General features: G+C 32.7%; 1 protein-coding gene and 1 long non-coding RNA gene across 2 annotated transcripts in view; both read left to right on the top strand.

The window, feature by feature from the left end:
* The window catches only part of LOC125051918 (protein sprint), a 112300-nt gene that overhangs the window by 45089 nt on the left and 47418 nt on the right, over window positions 1-19793 (top strand). The gene's annotated exons all lie outside the window — the stretch shown is intronic.
* Window positions 5713-9326, top strand: LOC125051919. The gene is made up of 2 exons (XR_007117367.1): window positions 5713-6004; window positions 9113-9326. It is a non-coding gene; the product is annotated as an uncharacterized LOC125051919 (long non-coding RNA).

The following is a 19793-nucleotide window of genomic DNA, read 5'->3' as shown; positions in this document are numbered from 1 at the left end:
ATATTAAGTGATATGATATAACATTTTTTCAAATCATAAATTTTTCTTTACTTTGGACCCCACTGTGAAAAAAAATTGCTCCACCGAAAAGTGACCCTATACTACAAGTTTTGGCGCATTTAATAGGGATTCTGAAAAGGTATTACACGTGGCTATGAGTCGCTCTAATATCTTTCTAGGAAGAATTACAAACAACGATTGTGAAATAATAATTGTATTAAAACAATTATTTCTCTATGGTTGTTTGTAGGAAACAAAATATTTTACAATAAAATATGCTCAAAATTCCTGACTCTGACCAGAATACTTAATCTGCACCGTCTCCAGCCATCTGTTCAATTTTTTGAATCTAGTCTGATTCACACAGTACTGGTCACAGGTAGGTAAATAATCCCAATCGTTGTTGTTTTTTCGTCGTAGAAAGATATTAGAGCGACTCATGGCCACGTGTAATACCTTTTTAGAATCCATATTAAATGCGCCAAAACATGTAGTATAGGGTCACTTTTCGGTAGAGTATTTTTTTTTCACAGTGGGGTCCGAAATAAACAAAAAGTTATGATTTGAAAAAATGTTACATCGTATAACTTAATATTATCTTCAATACACTCAATAAACAACTATAAATATTATGTCTAATGCAAGAACTCATCAGTACCAATCTAGTGGATATTATGAAAAAGATACAGGATGTAGATTTTTTCGAATTTCAATAAGAATTAGTAAAAAAAGTCAATTTTCATATAAAAACCAAAATAAATCATAACTCTACAAGGGTTGACCTTAGAGACCTCCCGTAGAACAATTTTTTGCCGCTGATGACCTCATCTATCCCCTATTTGCGTTTGATCCACGACTTTTTGGCCACCCTGTATATATGTTAACGTAAAATTGTAAACACCGTTAGATTGTAATCTATCTCGCGAGATTATACCTAAACTATCGAAAGATTGTGAACCTCAGCTTACTGCTTACAATTTAACGTATTATTATTCGGTAGATTGTACTACACTAACTTAGTTATCATTCAAACTTCTTTGGTTAATTACAGATTAATTTTACTTTCCAACAATTTCATATAACTACCGAATAATAATACGTTAAATTGTAAGCAGTTCGTTGAGGTTCACAATCTTTCGACAGTTTATAATCTCGCGAGATAGATTACAATCTAACGGTGTTTACAATTTTACGGTGACATATATATTATAGTTAAAATTAGAAGCGCAAAGAAATGTAAACAATCATCGCAATATGAGGCCTTTAGTTTTTGCCACACTTATAAATTCTTATAAGAGTCATTTAGATGTATGAACTCTTAGATATGCCAAGTTTGTTTTTGTTAGCATCGCAACCCCTAATTTTGTATTAGCTCATATTTAAAACAATTAAAATCAGTTGTTACCCAGCTTCAAACGAGTTTAATTAAACATCTCCATAGTAAAACCGCCACTATACTTATTTATCGACTAAAGAAAAAACGCTAAGCGATCTCTGTTTTTCATAGGTCTTTATTAAAATGACATCGCCAATCTTTATAAGAAAGGGTCAAAAAGCTGTTTGCATTGTTATGGTAATTTTTATTGTGCCCAATATCCCTAGGGAGGGACACGTCAAAACAAGTTCTTACGGAATTTTCCTGCAACGGACAGTTAACATATGAAGAGACAAACTTCGTGAATCTTCATTCAATATTCAGGCACCGTATTTGTTTGTTTGAACTCTGAGGCGATTTTATAGACTGTTTTCAAATATATCTCTCGATGAAGCACTGTCATTGGAATAAATAGTATTTTATTTGAGATGTAAATTATATATTTTACTTTAATTTACTTCCACAGACTAAAATATGAAAATAATAATTTAAACTTATTCCTATAATCAATATACTAATAGTAGTTTAAAGGTGTTTCAGATAAGCACGAAATACACGTATACTTAGACTCGACATTCATGGTGTGTGTGATTCTAAATTATTAAACCAATTTGACATTAAGAGTACTGCCTTTGTTTTTTATATATATATAAAACAGTGGGCAAACGGGCAGGAGGTGCTAAGTGATATTGCCCCGTCGCCCATGGACACTCTCAATGCCAGAGGGCTCGGGAAGCGTTGCCGGCCTTTAAAGAATTGGTACGCTCTTTACTTGTAGGACCCTAGGTTCGGAACTGTTGGTCGAGTGGTTGTTACCATGGTTACCATTTTTAAAAGAACATCGTAACCATGGTAACAATGTCCTATCGGTTCACGTATCATTAAGCTGGTTTATGTTTTAATTCTTATTGAAAATACCAGCCTTATACTGGTCTAATTTAAGTTACTTTATAAGTTGTATGAAATGCCTTACCGAAAGCGTTGAAAATGGAAGGGTCACGGCAGACTTATGTAAGCGAGGTCGAATCTCGATCCGAAGGACATCGACTTCTGCAATTTCAAGTGATACAAGTCATTAACATATTTAAAAAAAAATATAATAATATTGATTATAGAAGGGACTATATAATCAAATACTCTCACAAACATACGTGTGGTATCTACTAATTAGTATTGTTTAAAATATATGTGAGATCATTTGACTAAAAACATTTTGTTGACGTCTTAAATGAATATTTTTTAAACATTGCAGTTCGGTGTTCATTTTTTCTACAGTTCTTTTTTCCTGTTAGCAGATTTCGTTGTACTTATTTAGCCCCGGGGCGCATTCCCCTGTATGTTTGACAGATCCGAAACCTTTTACAATCTATTTGTAAGGAGATGAGTGTATAATTTTCCCCTAACATGAAGCGACGTAGCGTTTTTGATTCCCCGCAGGCAATGCTACCCTTTCAAAGTAGAAAAACGGGTGACTTATCAATCGGGCTTTTTCTCTTTGAAATATGATCAGTGAAATACCAGCTTCAAGTTATTTTAATGTTTCCAGCCTAAAGCCCTGTAGTTTCACTCACGCTTAATAAAAGAGTATTTTAGCTAGGACAAAACAAATGAATTAAAACAATTGACACAATTTAATAAGCCTAATAATAAAAATGATTCTAATCTATTCTTTAATTATTAAAATCATTTAAAGCTTTTTTAGTACACTTATAATTGTAATACAGCGAAGTTTTAATGGGATGAAGCACGGTAAACAAAATAAAGTGATTGATTTATTTGCCTTTTAATAATCGTTTACATAAACAATTCTAACCCACCGATAATAATAGATTTAACGATTAGATTAAATGAATACTCTTGTAATTTTAGAAGCACTTTTATAGCATAGAATTATAATAAATAAATTGAGTTTTAAGAAGAAATTATATTTTATTTTCATACACATGTACGCTAGAAGTCTAAGTAATGTAATGTAAAAGTTTAGTTTCCCTAGTCACCCTGAAGCATGCCAGATCGCGCAATTTGTTGGTATAATTTTAGTTAGTAAAAAAAATAAGTGTACTTTTATGTACACGCGTTAGAAGTTATACTTCTTTGACGTAACATGATAAAAATCTTTTCAAAAAATTTGTTCTACGTTTGTAGAAAAAACTAAAATGTTGACTATAGCTAACTTCAGGGTGTCGGTTTTTTGTGTCCGTGTGCCCGCGAATCGTAAAAATTTACTCACTGAATAATTTTTCCCTAATGCGCCAAAAGAAGTATAACTTCAAAAAAATTTGCCAAGTTTCAACGCGCATATACTTTTGTTATATCCTATATACAACATTTTACGATGTTTTTCTAACACATTATTATTGATAAAAAACACTTGCAGAAAAACATAATCTCGATTTAATCTACCTCTGATCAATATAACAATAAGTTCATTGAGTCCGGTGGCCTCGAACGCGGTTGCCAAACAATTTTTTGCGGTCGTGTCGCTCTAGTAATCCTCAAGGTGATAATCTAATCATAAGACAAATTATAATAACACTTTGGTTATAAGATATATTTCCGGTATTAAAAGCTGCAATTATTGATATGGTTTACCTGCTTATTTTAGAGAGCAGCTTTGGCCTAGTGGCTTCAGAGATACCAACCAGAGAGAGAGAGATACCAGAGTGGCACCAATAGACTTTATTTCTATGTGCGCATTTAACATTCGCTCGAACGGTGGAGGAAAACATCGGGAGGAAACCGGCTTGCCTTAGACTCAAAAAGTCGACGGCGTGTGTCAGGCACAGAAGGCTGATCATCTACTTGCCTATTAGATTGACAAATGATCATGAAACAGTTACAAACATCTGAGGCCCAGACCTAAAAAGGTTGTAGCACCACTGATTTTTTTTATTTTAACTTTAAAAATTAAGCAGTTTCTAATAATTAAGTGTGCGACTGTCAAACCTGAGATCGCGCGGTCAAAGCGTTTATGAACGCAATTAGGGACTTGGTCATATGGTGAAGGAAACAACCTAAGAAAACCGGCTTAGATAGACCTACAAAGTGTCACCTACTTCATAAAAAGTTTTTATTATAATTTACTAGAATTTTAGAAACTTATAATTTCATCAACACAGCGACGACTTTTCTTTGTTTCTTCTTTCAAAACTTACTGACATTTTTAATAACCGAAATTACGGTTATATGCCACGTGCAACCACAAATGAGTTAGACAATATATTCGAAAGCCATACAGTTCCGTGGTTCACGCTTGGCATACTCTGCTCTATGGTGCCAGGTGTCAACGCACCCTGCATGACACCATATGCTGTTGTTTACGGCTTAAAGGAAATTGTTTATAGATAACCAATATTTAGTATATGACGTGGAAAACATTAAAGCTGGAATTTTAAGATTCTACAAGAACAATTTCAAAAGAGAAACAAATATAGAAGTTTCAAATGGAATTTTCACACAATGTCTTCCGCTATTTAGATCAAGTGATGCAGAAAACAATGACATTAAACGTGGAATCTTGCTATAGCATTTATTAGGTTTTTTTGTTAAGTTTATTACAAAAATCGATATTTCTAATGTAGGTCTGTTTTTAGTTCTGTATTAGTATTCTGTTTCTCATGTGACAATCTGTGTTGGACATTTATCACAGTGATCCGTCTGCATATCCTACTAATATTATTAACGCGAAAGTGGATGGATGTTTGTTACTCTTTCACGTAAAAACTACTGATTGGATTTTTATGAAACTTAACAATAATATAGCTTATACATCGGAATAACACATAGGCTTCAATTTATAAAGATAATATGTGAATTGTCCAAAATATCCAGTAAGTAGGAAAATATCTACCATCTGAGAGCTATTCTGGCGTGCGCTGCCAAAAACGCTAGAGTTGAGTAGAATGTATGATGGAATTGTTTATCTTAAATAGTCCTAAAAAATCCCGCCATAGTATAAATCTATATCTTATGTGTAAACCTAGTAAACCTAAACGTAGACGAAGTCGCGGACACCAGCTAGTTTATAAATATTTGGATATGATGAGGTCTGTTTGAATACCATTGACATATCGTACCACCTGACAAACACGAAGTAATAAGAATAGTACATAATTTTCCATTATTCCAACAAAATAGTCTTAAATAAAATATATCAGAGAAAACACCGTCATATTGTTTGTATAGCCTTTTCTTTATTTCTTTATCCGTTTACATTGTTTAAAAGCCTTAAAGAGTAAGTGTGTCATTTGAGTCATATATGTAGCAACAATTATGTATTAATACATGTCTGTATCGTTCATTACCCCCTGCATTTTACACACTTCTGTGCAAGACATTGCGTGAGAGCGTCTCCAACATCGCACGTACCTCTATTTATTTTCGCTCAAATTAATTTCGATTATGGGAAAAACGACGCTTTCCCAATAATCATAGGAGTTATTTTCAAACGCGGAACTGTTATTCTCGTGGCTGGCTTAATTACTCGACAGTGACGAATAGAAGCTGCGTGCCGTGCAAAATTCCTAGGAAATCTTTTAAAAGCGTGATAGTCGGGACTAGGTGTTGCCTAATGTACTTGTCTTTTGTGTTTATCAGTGGTTCGTAAACATGTTGTAATTCGGTAATCAGGTAAGTGGGTGACATTGATAATACTTTTAAGAATTATACACGTTTTACGTATTAAAAACCGGTATATTTTAAATGTGTGGAGATATTGTGACAAGAAAAACTGGCATACATTTGAAAAGTCACTAATGGTTTATACGTTAATAACTAAGTTGTTGAGGTAGTCTATTTTTAAATATAATTATGGCATTTGGTTCAATGCTTTATTAAAATGTTAATAAAACCTTAAAATTGAAAAAAACTCTAACCGTGCATCTACAACATAGTCCATTGAAATGTTACATTTTTTAGGCCTAACCTTGCGTTTTTTAGAGGACGCAATTTTATTTTTTTGATGTGTAGGGGGGGTCAGTGTAAAGCTAAAACCAAGTTTGTGGGGTCGCCACCCTTGTCCCACGGCCGCCATCTTGGAAAAAGGGGTCCAAAAACCACGTTTTTGGCTATATCTCCTAAACTATCCATCCTAAATTTAACTTGTAAAGACACATTTTGTAGCAAATCGCTGTGCCTACAATTATGTTTATGTAACTTTTTATCATAAATCCAAAATTTAAAAAGTTATAAGTAAAAAAAGTGAAAATATTTTCTATTTCTAAAGTTGACTAGGTGCGTCAATGCTCATGACAAGCCGATCAAAACAGCAGTTATACCTTACTTTTAAGATCTCTCGTTTATTTTAAACAAATTTTCCAAATATATTTTTTTTTATTTTTTTTTTATTCCTACAATTTTACTTATTGGTATTCCTAGTAGGCCTATTCCACAGACAACTTGCTGATATGGTAACCTTCGACATAATTATATTATCAATCAGTTATTAGAATGGTAGCTAGCTATCACTTTTTTATTTATAACTTTTTGAATTTTGGATTTATGATAAAAAGTTACATAGACACAATCGTAGACACAGCGATTTGCTACAAAATGTGTCTTTACAAGTTTTATGTACGATGGATAGTTTAGGAGATATAGCCAAAAACGTGGTTTTTGGACCCCTTTATCCAAGATGGCGGCCGGGGGACAAGCACGCCAACCCCACAAACTTGGAGTTAAGCTTGTATTGACCCCCCCTACATGTTCCATAAATAAAATTGCGTCCTCTAAAAAACGCAACCCCAAATGTAACTTTTCAATGGACTAACAGAATTGCGTTGATTTCTACAATAAATGATATGGGGGAAAAAAAATATTATTTGTACTTTTATACAGACTTATTTTGCATTAGTATTTGATTAAATGTATGTACATTGAATTGTGATTTTAAAATAAAGGGCTTCATATAATCTCATTCCGTAATATTCTAATTATGACATGAAATACAGACTTTTATTAGCATATTTTATTTACATACTTCTTTAAGAAAATTATTCTCCTAACAAAACAATGCAATGGTGAAAGGGTTTCACCACAGATAATGTGTACTTAAATTGAATTGAAACCTCCTTGGTCGGGACACATTGTACGTTAATAATTAAAAAATTGTTTTGAAGCATTGTTTTGTTAGAAGAATAATGCTTTAATGTATTTTTCTTAAAGAAGTATGTAAATAAAATATGCCAATAAAAGTCTGTATTTCATTTCATCATTAGAATATTACCGAATGAGATTATATAAAACCCTTTATTTTAAAATCACATACCAATCTTATGTCATTACCCTTTAATAACCTTCTATCTAAAGACAAGTCTAGCATCCTAATAGATGGGTTTAACGTGCTCACTTCAACTTATGATGGATGTCTCGTAATCTAGCTACGTTAAATTGAATAATGTATATCGACTGAAATTAAACCAATATGTATCTTAATCTATATGGCTGATAAGTTTTATAAAAGAAAACATAGTTTCCAATATCGTTTCGTATTAAATTCGTGCTTTATTTATATTTATTCTTTTTTATATGGGTCATAGCGTTATTGTCGACTTGAAAAGGATACGACTAATTGTATTCGAATGTACCTTTATCTTTATATTCAACCTACTTTTCTGTTGCAGGTAATATATAGGTACATCTTGTCGTCCAGTAAGTATTGTTGAGTGGTGCTTTCATTACTAAATACCACATTTAACAGAACAATAGATCATTCTTTGTAATATCAAATCGCCAGCAGGCTCGTTTACCATAAATATTTGCAATTAAAATTACGCCCTCTCGCCCTATCCGCGCTATTATTCAAATTGCTCGCCACGGGAGACCTCAGAAAGTTCCAAATTAATTAAGAAGCTCATAAGACGATCCTTAAGGAAATAATGGCAGTATCCTTATTTATTGCTGTCGTGAGTGCTATTAGCTCTCCGTCTTGTGGCCAACCCCTTTGCCCCGTATTTGCTTGATATGCATGCCTTTAGCGTCAAAGACAAGAATTTCTAATATGACAAGGCATTCGTAATGTGTAGAGTGTATGCTAGTATGACTAACGAAACGGTATTTAGATCGTAAAAGGAGTATCTTAGTCTATAAGAGCTTTGTAATAAGAAGTCCTGGACTAGAAAAAATATAATATGCTAAATGCTCAATGCTTTCTAGCTAGGTCTAGGAGCTAGGTCTGGATATACATAGTTGCTCACCTCACAGTATAAAATGGATTTTTGTTTATTTTTTTGTAATTAGAATTTTTTCTTTGATAAATAATTGTTTTGTTTTGTAATGTTTGTTTTGTTTAATAATCTCTATATGATCTCTATATGTATGTCATGTTTGCCTATAAGTGCTTGTCACATTAAAAATTGTATTTTGTGTTTGTTTTTACTAATGTCTCAGTGTGCCAATCGTAGGCAAGCTTTTTCTCAAAAAAAAAATGCTTTAGATTTCAATTCCTTCATAAAAATTGCACTTTTAAGAATAGTGTAACGATCGATTGGCGATTGGGGTAGACATTTCGGCGATTTTTAAATATTTTGCTCGTCATGCTTCTGTGTCTGACGCACGCTATCCATTTTTGGGTCATGGCGATATCCTCAAAATTTTCCTTCGCCAATAGATCATCTACACACATTTTTAGTAGGTACTTAAATAGGTATAGTACCGTTTTATTCTGATTTATGTTCCGCTGTATTCCTAAGCACATGCAAATGCCGTAGTAAAAGACTAGCAGTTATTCTTTGTCAACAGTCGCTCGCGGCCGTTTGGTAGACAAAACGCATTCTTCTGACAATATTGCACCGTCTGCGAAATTACATACCCCAGAGAATTGTGAAGGAATCTTTAATGTCCTCGTAGCTGTTATGTGACTGGGAATTTAAGAATACTATTTAATGTCTTTTGTATGCAATAATTAAAATTTTCTCTTTCGGTTTTATTAAAAATAAATTCCGTTAAAAAAGTGTTTTTTTATTTTTATTGTTAAAATTCTATTACATATATTTTTATGATAGAAATCGGTGGGGCTTAATTTTTTAAATTAAAGTAATTATTGTGTTTGTGTTACGCGGGTACAAAAACTTCTGCAAACGAATTTATTAAATTTTAATCGCAATAATATAATAAATAGGCGTGTACATATCCATTAACAAGTTTAATTAAAATAATACTTTATATACTACCCTATAAACAATAATTATTCAAAGTCATGTGTCTAATTCATTACATTCATGTCATTTTATCAACAATAATATTATCCTTATGTTAATATTTGATATTAATAATGTTGTAAATAGTGACATAACTCTTATCTTATTGAACTTTATGTCAATGAACCATTGATGGAAATGGGAATGGTTTATGATAGGATAAAAATTGTTGTTATCGTTTCTCAGAAACTGAAAATATTTTTTTAATTTAAAAATAAATAAAATTATTCAGTGGTGCTACCACCTTTATAGGTTTGATTTCTGTTTCATGATCATCTGTCAATCTACTAGGCAAGTAGGTGATCAGGCCCCTGTGCCTGACACACGCCGTCGACTGTTTGGGTCTAAGGCAAAATAAGACAAAAGTATTCAGTATAAAAATAGGTATTCCGAACAGTACATACCTAGATCTGACTGGACACGTCAATGACTCAATGACGAGGAGAAAGTAGCTTTGTAATCTATGACCTAACCCAATCGCGCCATCTGTCAATATTAAGTTGACAGCTTTATAATAGGGGACCCTTATGCTCCGAACGGTCATTTGCGATGGTCAATATTTGCGTGCAACACTCATTGATGAGATTGATCGTTTAATTTGTGCAATCCCTTGCATTTGATACTTTCGATTACGTAAACATTTGTCCGGGGACTATTATGACAGATCGTTTGATCAGTCTGTGGTTTGCAAACCATAGAGTAACAAAATCACGATTGTTTATGGTTATACCCACAAGAGACTACAAGCAGGCGAGTTGCCAAACCAATATCTTACAACTTGTAGATGGAAACCAGGAACTATTCATAGCAGGTGTGTTGTGTTATTAATGATCGACTGTCGATGTATTTCAGTAATGTCACATGTTTTGTATAGTCTGTGACCCATTTAACAATATACGAAAATGTAACACACTTACTTTGGCTTTTACGTTATGAATTATTGATTTTCATGAAAGGAAAATTCACAAAGCTGACGATTTTCAGTTGTGAGTTAATTATAGTCACACAGTTATAAAAAAAAGTGTATGTGTACAAAGTACACGAGTCAGAAGTGAAACTTCAGTGGCAAACTAATCTTGAAATGTTGTTCATATTGATACAAATCTAAAAGTTTAGATTTCCGATACTTAGAGGGACGGAAAAAGGAAGATATGTTAGGAATTTAATGAATTTAACTGTCATTAAAATATTAAGTGTCGAATAATAAGTGATAAATAATGTGACGGTAAATTTTTTTTTAACGCCGATAAAGAAGTTTGACTTCAAAAAGGAACATGGCGCGTAACCGAAAAACGTGACGCGTAACGAAAAAAGGTTACACTAAATTTTTTTCCAACCCCGATAAAGAAGTTTCACTTCAAAAATTTCTCTTACTGTCAAATTAAGTTTTCATAAAAGACTGAATAGTAATTTTCTGTAAACGGTACGACTAATGTTCGAAAAAGGCACATTGACTTTTAATACCTACCGATAAAAATCTTAGTAATGTTTAAACACATGACGGAAGCTGAGCTGTTTTTGCACTTATTTTTAATTTAATAAAAAGTTTATAATCTATATTCAGCTTCATAAATATACTAACATTCTCGGCGGCCAGTATTATCTAATACCTGGCAATAGTTATCTCAATGGCCGCAAGTATCAAGTGACACCGCCACTCGGCCTTGCTAACGTATCGTAAATATTTATATCTCAATGTAGACTGTTTTAAAACGACCTAATTTTATGGCAGCGATAAGTGCGGTGAACGAAACATCAAAGGAGGTCATGTCAATATTCGGTGTATCAAGGCTTTGTTATGTGAGATGTCTTTGACCTGGGTTGGTATTGTATATTATGTATAGCTGCAGGTATTTCATTATTTTATTTAAAAAAAAATAATGGCGCTACATTTTTAGGTCTGGGCCTTAGATTTCTGTTACTGTTTCATGACCATTTGGTAACCTAATAGGCAAGTTCTGTTAGGGTCTAAGGCTAGCCGGTTTCCTCACCATGTTTTCCTTCACCGTTCGAGCGAATGTTAAATGCGCACATAGAAAGAAAGTCCATTGGTACACAGTCGGGGATCGAACCTACGACCTCAGGGATGAGAGTGGCAGGCTGAAGTCAGGCCAACACTGCTCAATTTTTATATTTTATTTTTACTTAAATTAAATTTTAACCTCATTCAGTGATAATTTTCCTTTATATGACCTATATATATATATATCAAGCTGCTTTTCTTAGCAAATCTTGTCGATTTGATATGAGACATGATAGTTTTCCTTAACAGACACTAGGCTCTATTAGACTATCACTGCTCTTTGAACATTGTTAAATTTATCGCAATTAGATAATGAAACCCATTAAACGCATTAGAACATCGAAAACCGCTAATTACAGTGTCAGTTGAAACGAGAATTCTTGCACGATCGCAACAATCCAACTTCCTTCCTTAGCAACTTCAAAGTTTTGCACACAATGCTGTAGCAATTTACGAGTGAACCGCACTCTTGAGTTTTGCGTAAACAATATCTACATGATAATAACAGTTCATTCACCTTCGCTATATTAAAACACCGCTTTTATACGTATCGTAATGACTTGAGACTTATATGAAAATTGTTTTGTTTTGTAAACTAAAGCCAGTTTAAATGGTCTTACTATGTGTATATATATTATAGTAGCTTATCGTGAGTTTAGTCGACATAAATAATTTGATAGTTATTGTCATTCTCCTAAAAAGTTACACCAATAATACTCCGAACTTAATATCTTCTGATGTTTTTGTGTGATGTGCATAGTTAGAATTGTATAGATTTTATTGTAACTGTAATACCGTCAAGTCCCAGATCTACCTTGGGGTAGATCTCGGCATCTGTTGTATTTTAATAAGTCGCCTAGCGCCTACCAACCCAAAACATTTATTTTCCACCGAGAACAGAATCCATGACTTTCCTGCCATACGAGTTGTGCCTTAAGTAAGGCACGGACCTTGCACAGATATCTGCTACTCTGAAATTATAGATATGTAATTTTAATATATTTGCCCCTAATACGACCATAAACTTATCTTAATATTCATAGAAATATCTCATATCACATCCTATACACATAAACCGCCATACTCATAACGTTTTTAAACAATTATCATTAAGATCTTCAAATATTCATGACATGTTGACAGGTCGCATTTATCTCCACGCACAGTACACTGTTATAATTTTGTATTATTTTAAGTAAATTATATTTTTAATAAATACTGGTTTTCGTTCTCAACTCAACGAGGTTATCATTTATGAACTTCCAAAAAACCTAGACTGGCGGTCGTAGATTTTTCTATAAAATCAATTTTTGGCAACTTGTTGAATATTTGGGAATGTACTTGCGAGCTTTCATGCATTGTAAGTAAACCATAAAATTAGCTTTCTTTCTAGTTGCCCTTAGTTCTATAAAAAGGCGTTTGTTTATACATATACGAATAAGCAATTAACGTTAATCCTATATCTAACGATATTTCAAGGCTTATAATTAGGTTATTATTCCTTGTCGCCTGAATTCCTTGTAATATTTTGTCTACTATATTTTATTAGTTTGGCGAAAGTGATCCGTTTGGCTCGTTGCCAGGACACGGATATCGCGACAGACAAATATTTTGGGGGTAAAACATTTCAGTCGGCTCGGCCACATAAATTAAACCAGTATTTATGTTGTATATTTGTTTTAATAACATTTAACTTTATTGCTTTTAACGCCTCTATCATCTGTTACCTTTTAAATTGACAATATACACGCTTAAATATAAATATTGTTATTGAAAGAAACATAAATGTAATAGAGATTCTTCTGTGCTTATGCTTCGCTTACTTAATACTAGAATTCGTACACTAACAAAGTTTTAAATGTAAATATTATGTTCTTGATCGTATTCCAGAAACAGTAAACTATGCAAACAACTTGGCTATAAGATTTTATTAAAATTCTTTTCATTCCTTACACAGGGAACTAAAATTTCATTTTATTAAGAGAAGCACTTTTGGGGTTACGAAAATCGTAGTGAAAAATGCAAGTTCCCCCGCCTTACTTTACGAGAGCGTCTTGACGAATACAAATATGTATTAGATTGCGTGAATTATTAATTTCGGCTTTTGAAGCCACATGACACACATCTCATTATGCTGGAGCTTGTTTTTAAAAAGAAAACCTTGTTTGTGACAAAGTTTTGTCTTTTTGACGTGTGATAGTTTGCTTGTAATGATCTAAATGCACGTTTATTTTGTTTTCATGTACAGAATATTATATTTGTCGTAACGTTCCTGTAATCTTTATTTATTTATATTTTTTAAATCCATTTTATTATTATAATTATATGATTCAAAAGAATATTATTATAATTAATTAATTTTTAAAATTGATAATATTTACAATTTTTAAATTAAAAATATGTTAAGGTAAAATGGGTTATACCATATGTACGACAAAGATTTAAGTACTAAAAAAGACAATGTACTAATAATTTGTCTGTAGAAGAGTGTGTGCGTTTTTATTTGGTCTTTAAAATCGATTTGCTTATTTCTTTCCAAAATAGGCGTTAGGAGTTAATATAGAAATACATATATAAAATTATTAGGCCATCCTTTACATGATTTTAAACATAGATTATTTATTATTAAACATTTCAAGCCTACGCCTATATAACATAGCAGGTGTGGTAACATAAATTGTAAATATTTCAATGAGAATGAATTATGTTTTAGAATGTCGCGTGTAAAGTATTCCCATGTGGGCCGTGGTAGTTTTATTTCGAGCAATCTCTACTAAAATTTTTAATTAATTTGTTCACATGTATTTGAAAATAACGTAAACGTTGAACAATATTTCATACAATTGACGTCTATAATGCTTTCATTTCTGATAAACTTATTACTAAATAGAAATGTAATTGAAATAATAATTGCGTGACTCCTGGCCAAACGTATATTATACGGAATTTTTATAATATAAAGAGACTGACCAAGAATCAAATTCATATTGACCGAAACATTACTCTTAAAAAAATAGAAAATTAAGAACAATAAAAACAACGTACATCAAAAAGAAATATAAAAACACTAACATTTTAACCAAAAATGTGCCTAACACAGCTAAATCACCAGCAACTCTGATTTTCATATAAGTAATGTTTAACCTAAAAATACCATATGTATGAAGTCATTTCGCAACGCAGTTCTTTTGTTTACAAAGATCAATGTGAGCTCCGATCACTATCTCAAAGTAGATTAATGCACAGTTTACGACTAACGTGACTTATAGGTTATGAGAAATAACATTACATTGAACGAGGAAGGAACAGCTAATAATATCTGATCTAGATCACAGATTATACTTCCTGCCTCGTGGTATAACTTCTCACATCAAATTGTAACCAGTTATGTTATAGAATTCAAATTCAAAAATCGAATTGCCCTATATCCCATCCCACTTATAAGCACAAACTGAGGATTTCAAAAATAAAATTTAGTTTTTTATAGATATAAAAATGGTTGCTAGACGTATCGTGAAAACTTAAGACAATTTAAAAGATAATTACGTGCTGAGAGGTAATTATACGCTTTTAACGAATAGACACATGGCAATACTTGTTGAATGAACGAGCACTACAGAACATCAAAGCTGTCCTCGAGATAAAAACGAGCATCAAGGATATATTAAGCCAGCGAAGCCGAAAACAAATTCGTACTTATAGGGCCATCGAGCTTAAAGCTCTGCCTTTGATCGTCTTGGGGCTTACAGTTTAGGGAGACATCCCTTCCATTAGGAATGAAAACACTTCTTGTTGCACTGTCGCGGAAAATCGCTTTGAATTTAAGTACCTCGTGTGTGGGCGAAATAACATAATTCATATATTTTATAAGTATATTGCAAGAACATAAGACTGTAGCTTAAAATTAAATATAAATATTGTTTAGGTAATCATAAATATGAAATTATTTGTGAAATTTTATTTATCACATTTTGCTACAATATCGTAAAAGAAATGTAAAAATAGACTGTCTAGACTTTACGTTACTTATTAAAGACAGTTTTCTATTTCATTTCCATTTCCATGCTATTCTCACCAGTGCTTAAGGGCGGCATAAAGAAGATTAAAATCTGTAAATAATTTAATGATTTAATACATATTAAATTATTAAATAACAAACACTTAAAAAATTCAACTCAGTTATCTGACGCTATAGAGAAAAGGTCTCAAGGGCGTTAAATTTCTAGGTCTGACTAAAAAACGCCCAACTAACACAAATAATTTATACTTCTGACTTTCGTCTTTAAGCTTCATATGAAAACCTTAATTATTCGTCACAAAGCTACACGCGGAACCCTAAAGATTCCAGTATTTGTTGAGGGGGGATAATGAATCCCACTTGAACGTCTTTTCCGGAAATGGGCATAAAGTGTTTTTCTACTCCGCTAGAGATGCGAAATGGAAAATATTATTGCAATTATACTTAACGAGGAAAGGATAAAAGAAAAGTTAATTATCTAAATACTTAGACATACGTTCTAAGGATATATTACTATTTTAATAAAAATGACTTACTTGTAGACAATTTATCCTGGAAGTTATCACTTAGATAAGATAATTAACTATGTTTATTAATGTGTGCTCAATATTCATTCATGTAAATAAGAAATATAGGTTTATTCCAATTAATATACTTATTATATTTTTGTTTTTTCTTTATGATTAAACTTGTCTTTACAATTTTTTTTATATAATAATATTCAACTGAAAATAATAATAACTTAGACAATATTTTTCATTGTATTAAGTAATGACATTCTATACGCTTTTCATTTAACTGACGGACACATTTAACTTAACGACACAGGTAAGAAATTAATTTAAGTAGTAACTGATTGAAGCATCCCATAAGATCTATGGCGAACTTATTTAAATTTTTACTCAATGCTTAAAGCAAATCTAAATGAACGAATAGGAAAAGCTGGTCTTTACAGTAAAAAGAGACCTAGAAACATTAAAATAAGGATTGAATTAAGTGTGAATGCGTCGTCTTTGTACAAAACTATTCAATGGAAACATTTCATTTAACGAGCTGATAAAATTTATGTAGTGAATAAGACGTTACAAGGGAGTTCTAAAAGGGGTGAGTATTCCCCTAAACTGAATATACCTCTATTTCCTGAGAGTTACTTTGTCAAAGAAAATATAGCTCCATATTTTACTACGTGAAATAACTTATGAGATATGGATGATCGTTAAGCACAAAACATATTTTTCATAAGAACTATTTCTTTAAAGTACTTCATAAAACAGGGCCAGCTAATAAGCTAGGTGAGTGATATTTACGTGGAAAAGCGCCGTAACCATTGTTATTAAATTATAATACCATAGTACTCCGCGTTCAAGAAGAAATCAAACATTATTCTGTCTCGCTTCATCACAGCGTAAAGCCAATTTGAGAGAAAGGGATGCTTTATATAAACAGTGCTATCGGACTGATTTAGTTTTTCATGAATAAAAGGATATATAGGTATGTCGTAGATGATGTCATGATTTTTTTACGACGGCAACACCACGTAATATGGTGGACATCGTACAGGTTATAAATTATTAATGTCAAATTGTCAATCTGGCAGAAGTGCGTTGGATCAATCGTTTGGGTTACAATTGCCTTCTGATCGGCGGCTGTGACGGACGCGCACTGACTTTTAAAATCATCATTCATATTATCATCATTAATAAAAATAAGTATCACCCTACGAACGAATTTACGCACGTAAATCCACATAGCACAGCAAGATAATATCGTAGAAGGTTTTTACAGAGTACATTGTACTACAAGTATAGTTTTTGTTACTATAATTACATTTTCTTAATGTAATCACTGCTAGTTTATCCGCCTTTCTGTTTTTATTGGTCATAATGACGGCGATTATTTCCAAACTACCGAAGCGTATACTCGCATACGTAGCTATTATCATGTACTTATTGTTTGTGCCAGTAAACATTTGACCTTAATATATTAATACCACCTACGATTAAGTATTTTCTTGAAATTAATATAATTTATACCGTAGCAGTGGCGCTACAACCTTTTTAGGTCTGGGCCTCAGATTTATGTATCCGTTTCATGATTATTTGACAATTTAATGGGTAAATAGGTTATCAAGCCGCGGCAGTGTGCGTGACTTTTTGGGTTTCAATTAAGGCTGGGTTATGATTTTCTATACCGTTCGAGCGAATGTTAAATGCGCATGAAGACAGAAAGTACAGTGGTGCACAGCCGGGGATCGAACCTACGACCTCAGCGATGAGAGTTGCACGCTGAAGCCACTAAGCCATCACTGCTCTGATATCTTATACTCTTAGCGATAGATCATAATCTTATAAAAAACGTGCTGTAAAATATGCTTAGGTAAAACATTTCGGCTTTTAGTATGTAATGTTGACCTGTGTTTGACGTTTTGCATCCTCAATTTAAAGTAAAGTCTACACTTTATTTAAAAAAAAAATAGCACTCCGGGAGTGCCGGCAGAAGTGAAAACTTCAATATTAACGTTGTGTTTAATTATAAGTATAAAAGTACTATCATTTATGAGGTAGAATACAATGTTTATTTATTGCGCTATCGTACACAAATATGACAATTTATATGTTGTTATTTATAATATTATATCGTTATTTATATATTACATTAAATTTTATCTCTCAGAAAAATCAACTTCCATCCATAATTTCGACGACTTTTACACCATCGTTATTATCAGAATCATCATCGCAAATTTTTACAACTGATACAATTGGTTTATGATAACTGAAGTAAGAAACAAACAGTTTTGATTCGAACCTATTTAAGTGTCTAATAAAGACCGCATCAATAGTAGTTTTGTATTTCGTTGTGCTAAAATTGCGATCATTTGACATAGTTAAACCAAATTCATTATTTAAAAATTCAATTAATGATTGATTTTTAATTTCCATAATTTAAACAATTCACATTTACGAATACACAACAGTGTATTTACTACACAACAGTCAAGCAATCAGCTGTCACCATCCTTGGATACGCGTGGGACGCTGTACATAAACACACACGGTCATTCGCGCAAGCGCCCTGTGCCGCGTAAACAGAGCAGCACACTCAGGCACGGTAGAAAGAGTGGGAGATACTAGTTCCTCTCCCTTCCCCTCGATCTTACGCTTTTTCGATCAGCATCACGTGACCCTGACGAGAGTTTGAAAGTTTTTACCCATACAAAAAAGTGCTCAGCGCCGCTAAAGAAGTTTTCACTTCAAAAATCTTAAGTGTGGTCACTTGTAAACAGTAAACAATAACGTCCAGAATTCTATTTTCAAAATACTTATTGTTCTAGGTATAATTGCTGTTATTGTAGAAGAATAGATCCTTATGTACATTTGCTGTAAAACGAAAAGTAAAAATTACTTGTATGTTGAATACAAAACCCCTTGTAAAAACCTACAAACGACACGACACATGGCTAATCAATTTGTAAGTCGGTCGGTGATAAGGATAACTCAGGGATTAGTTTGGACAATTTCACTAATTCAATTACGTGTTAAGCCTTGATTCAAATTACTATATAGCACTATAACAATTAGATATTAATGATAATTGTTATTAGTTTATTGAACAGAGGCCGAAAATAATTGTTCAAGTTATCTATACTATAATGAACCCGTTCATTAAACGTCGTGAGAAACCCCGAAACTAATTTTAAATTATATTCAAACAAGAATTAATCTTTTGTTTTCCCTGATTTATGAGTTATGTCAACTGACAGCAGTTAACGGTTTGATTTATACAGGAAGGGAAGATCTTTGATCTTACGTGTTTGCTTGTCAATATAGCCATTAGTTAATAGAACTATTCAGCTTAACAAATTAGGCCTGGGTTATAAAATAAATAAATCAGTGGCGCTACAACCTCTTTAGGTCTTGGCCTCAGATTTCTGGATCTGTTTCATGATAATTTTTAAATCTAATAGGCAAGTAGGTAATCAGCCTCCAGTGCCTGACATACGCACGACATTTTGGGTCTAAGACATGTCGGTTTCCTTCGCCGTTCGAGCAATTGTTAAATGCGCACAAAGAACGAAAGTCTATTGGTGCACAGCCGGGGATCGAACCTACGACCTCAGGTATGAAAGTCGCTCGCTGAAGCCACCAGGCCATAACTGCTCCGTCTGTCTACGGTTATACT

This window comes from Pieris napi, chromosome 8 (genome assembly GCF_905475465.1).
Source record: "Pieris napi chromosome 8, ilPieNapi1.2, whole genome shotgun sequence".
In the NCBI taxonomy this organism is placed as follows: Eukaryota; Metazoa; Arthropoda; class Insecta; order Lepidoptera; family Pieridae; genus Pieris; species Pieris napi.
Note: the sequence above shows the minus strand (reverse complement) of the source record. Positions and strands in the feature narration are given on the sequence as shown.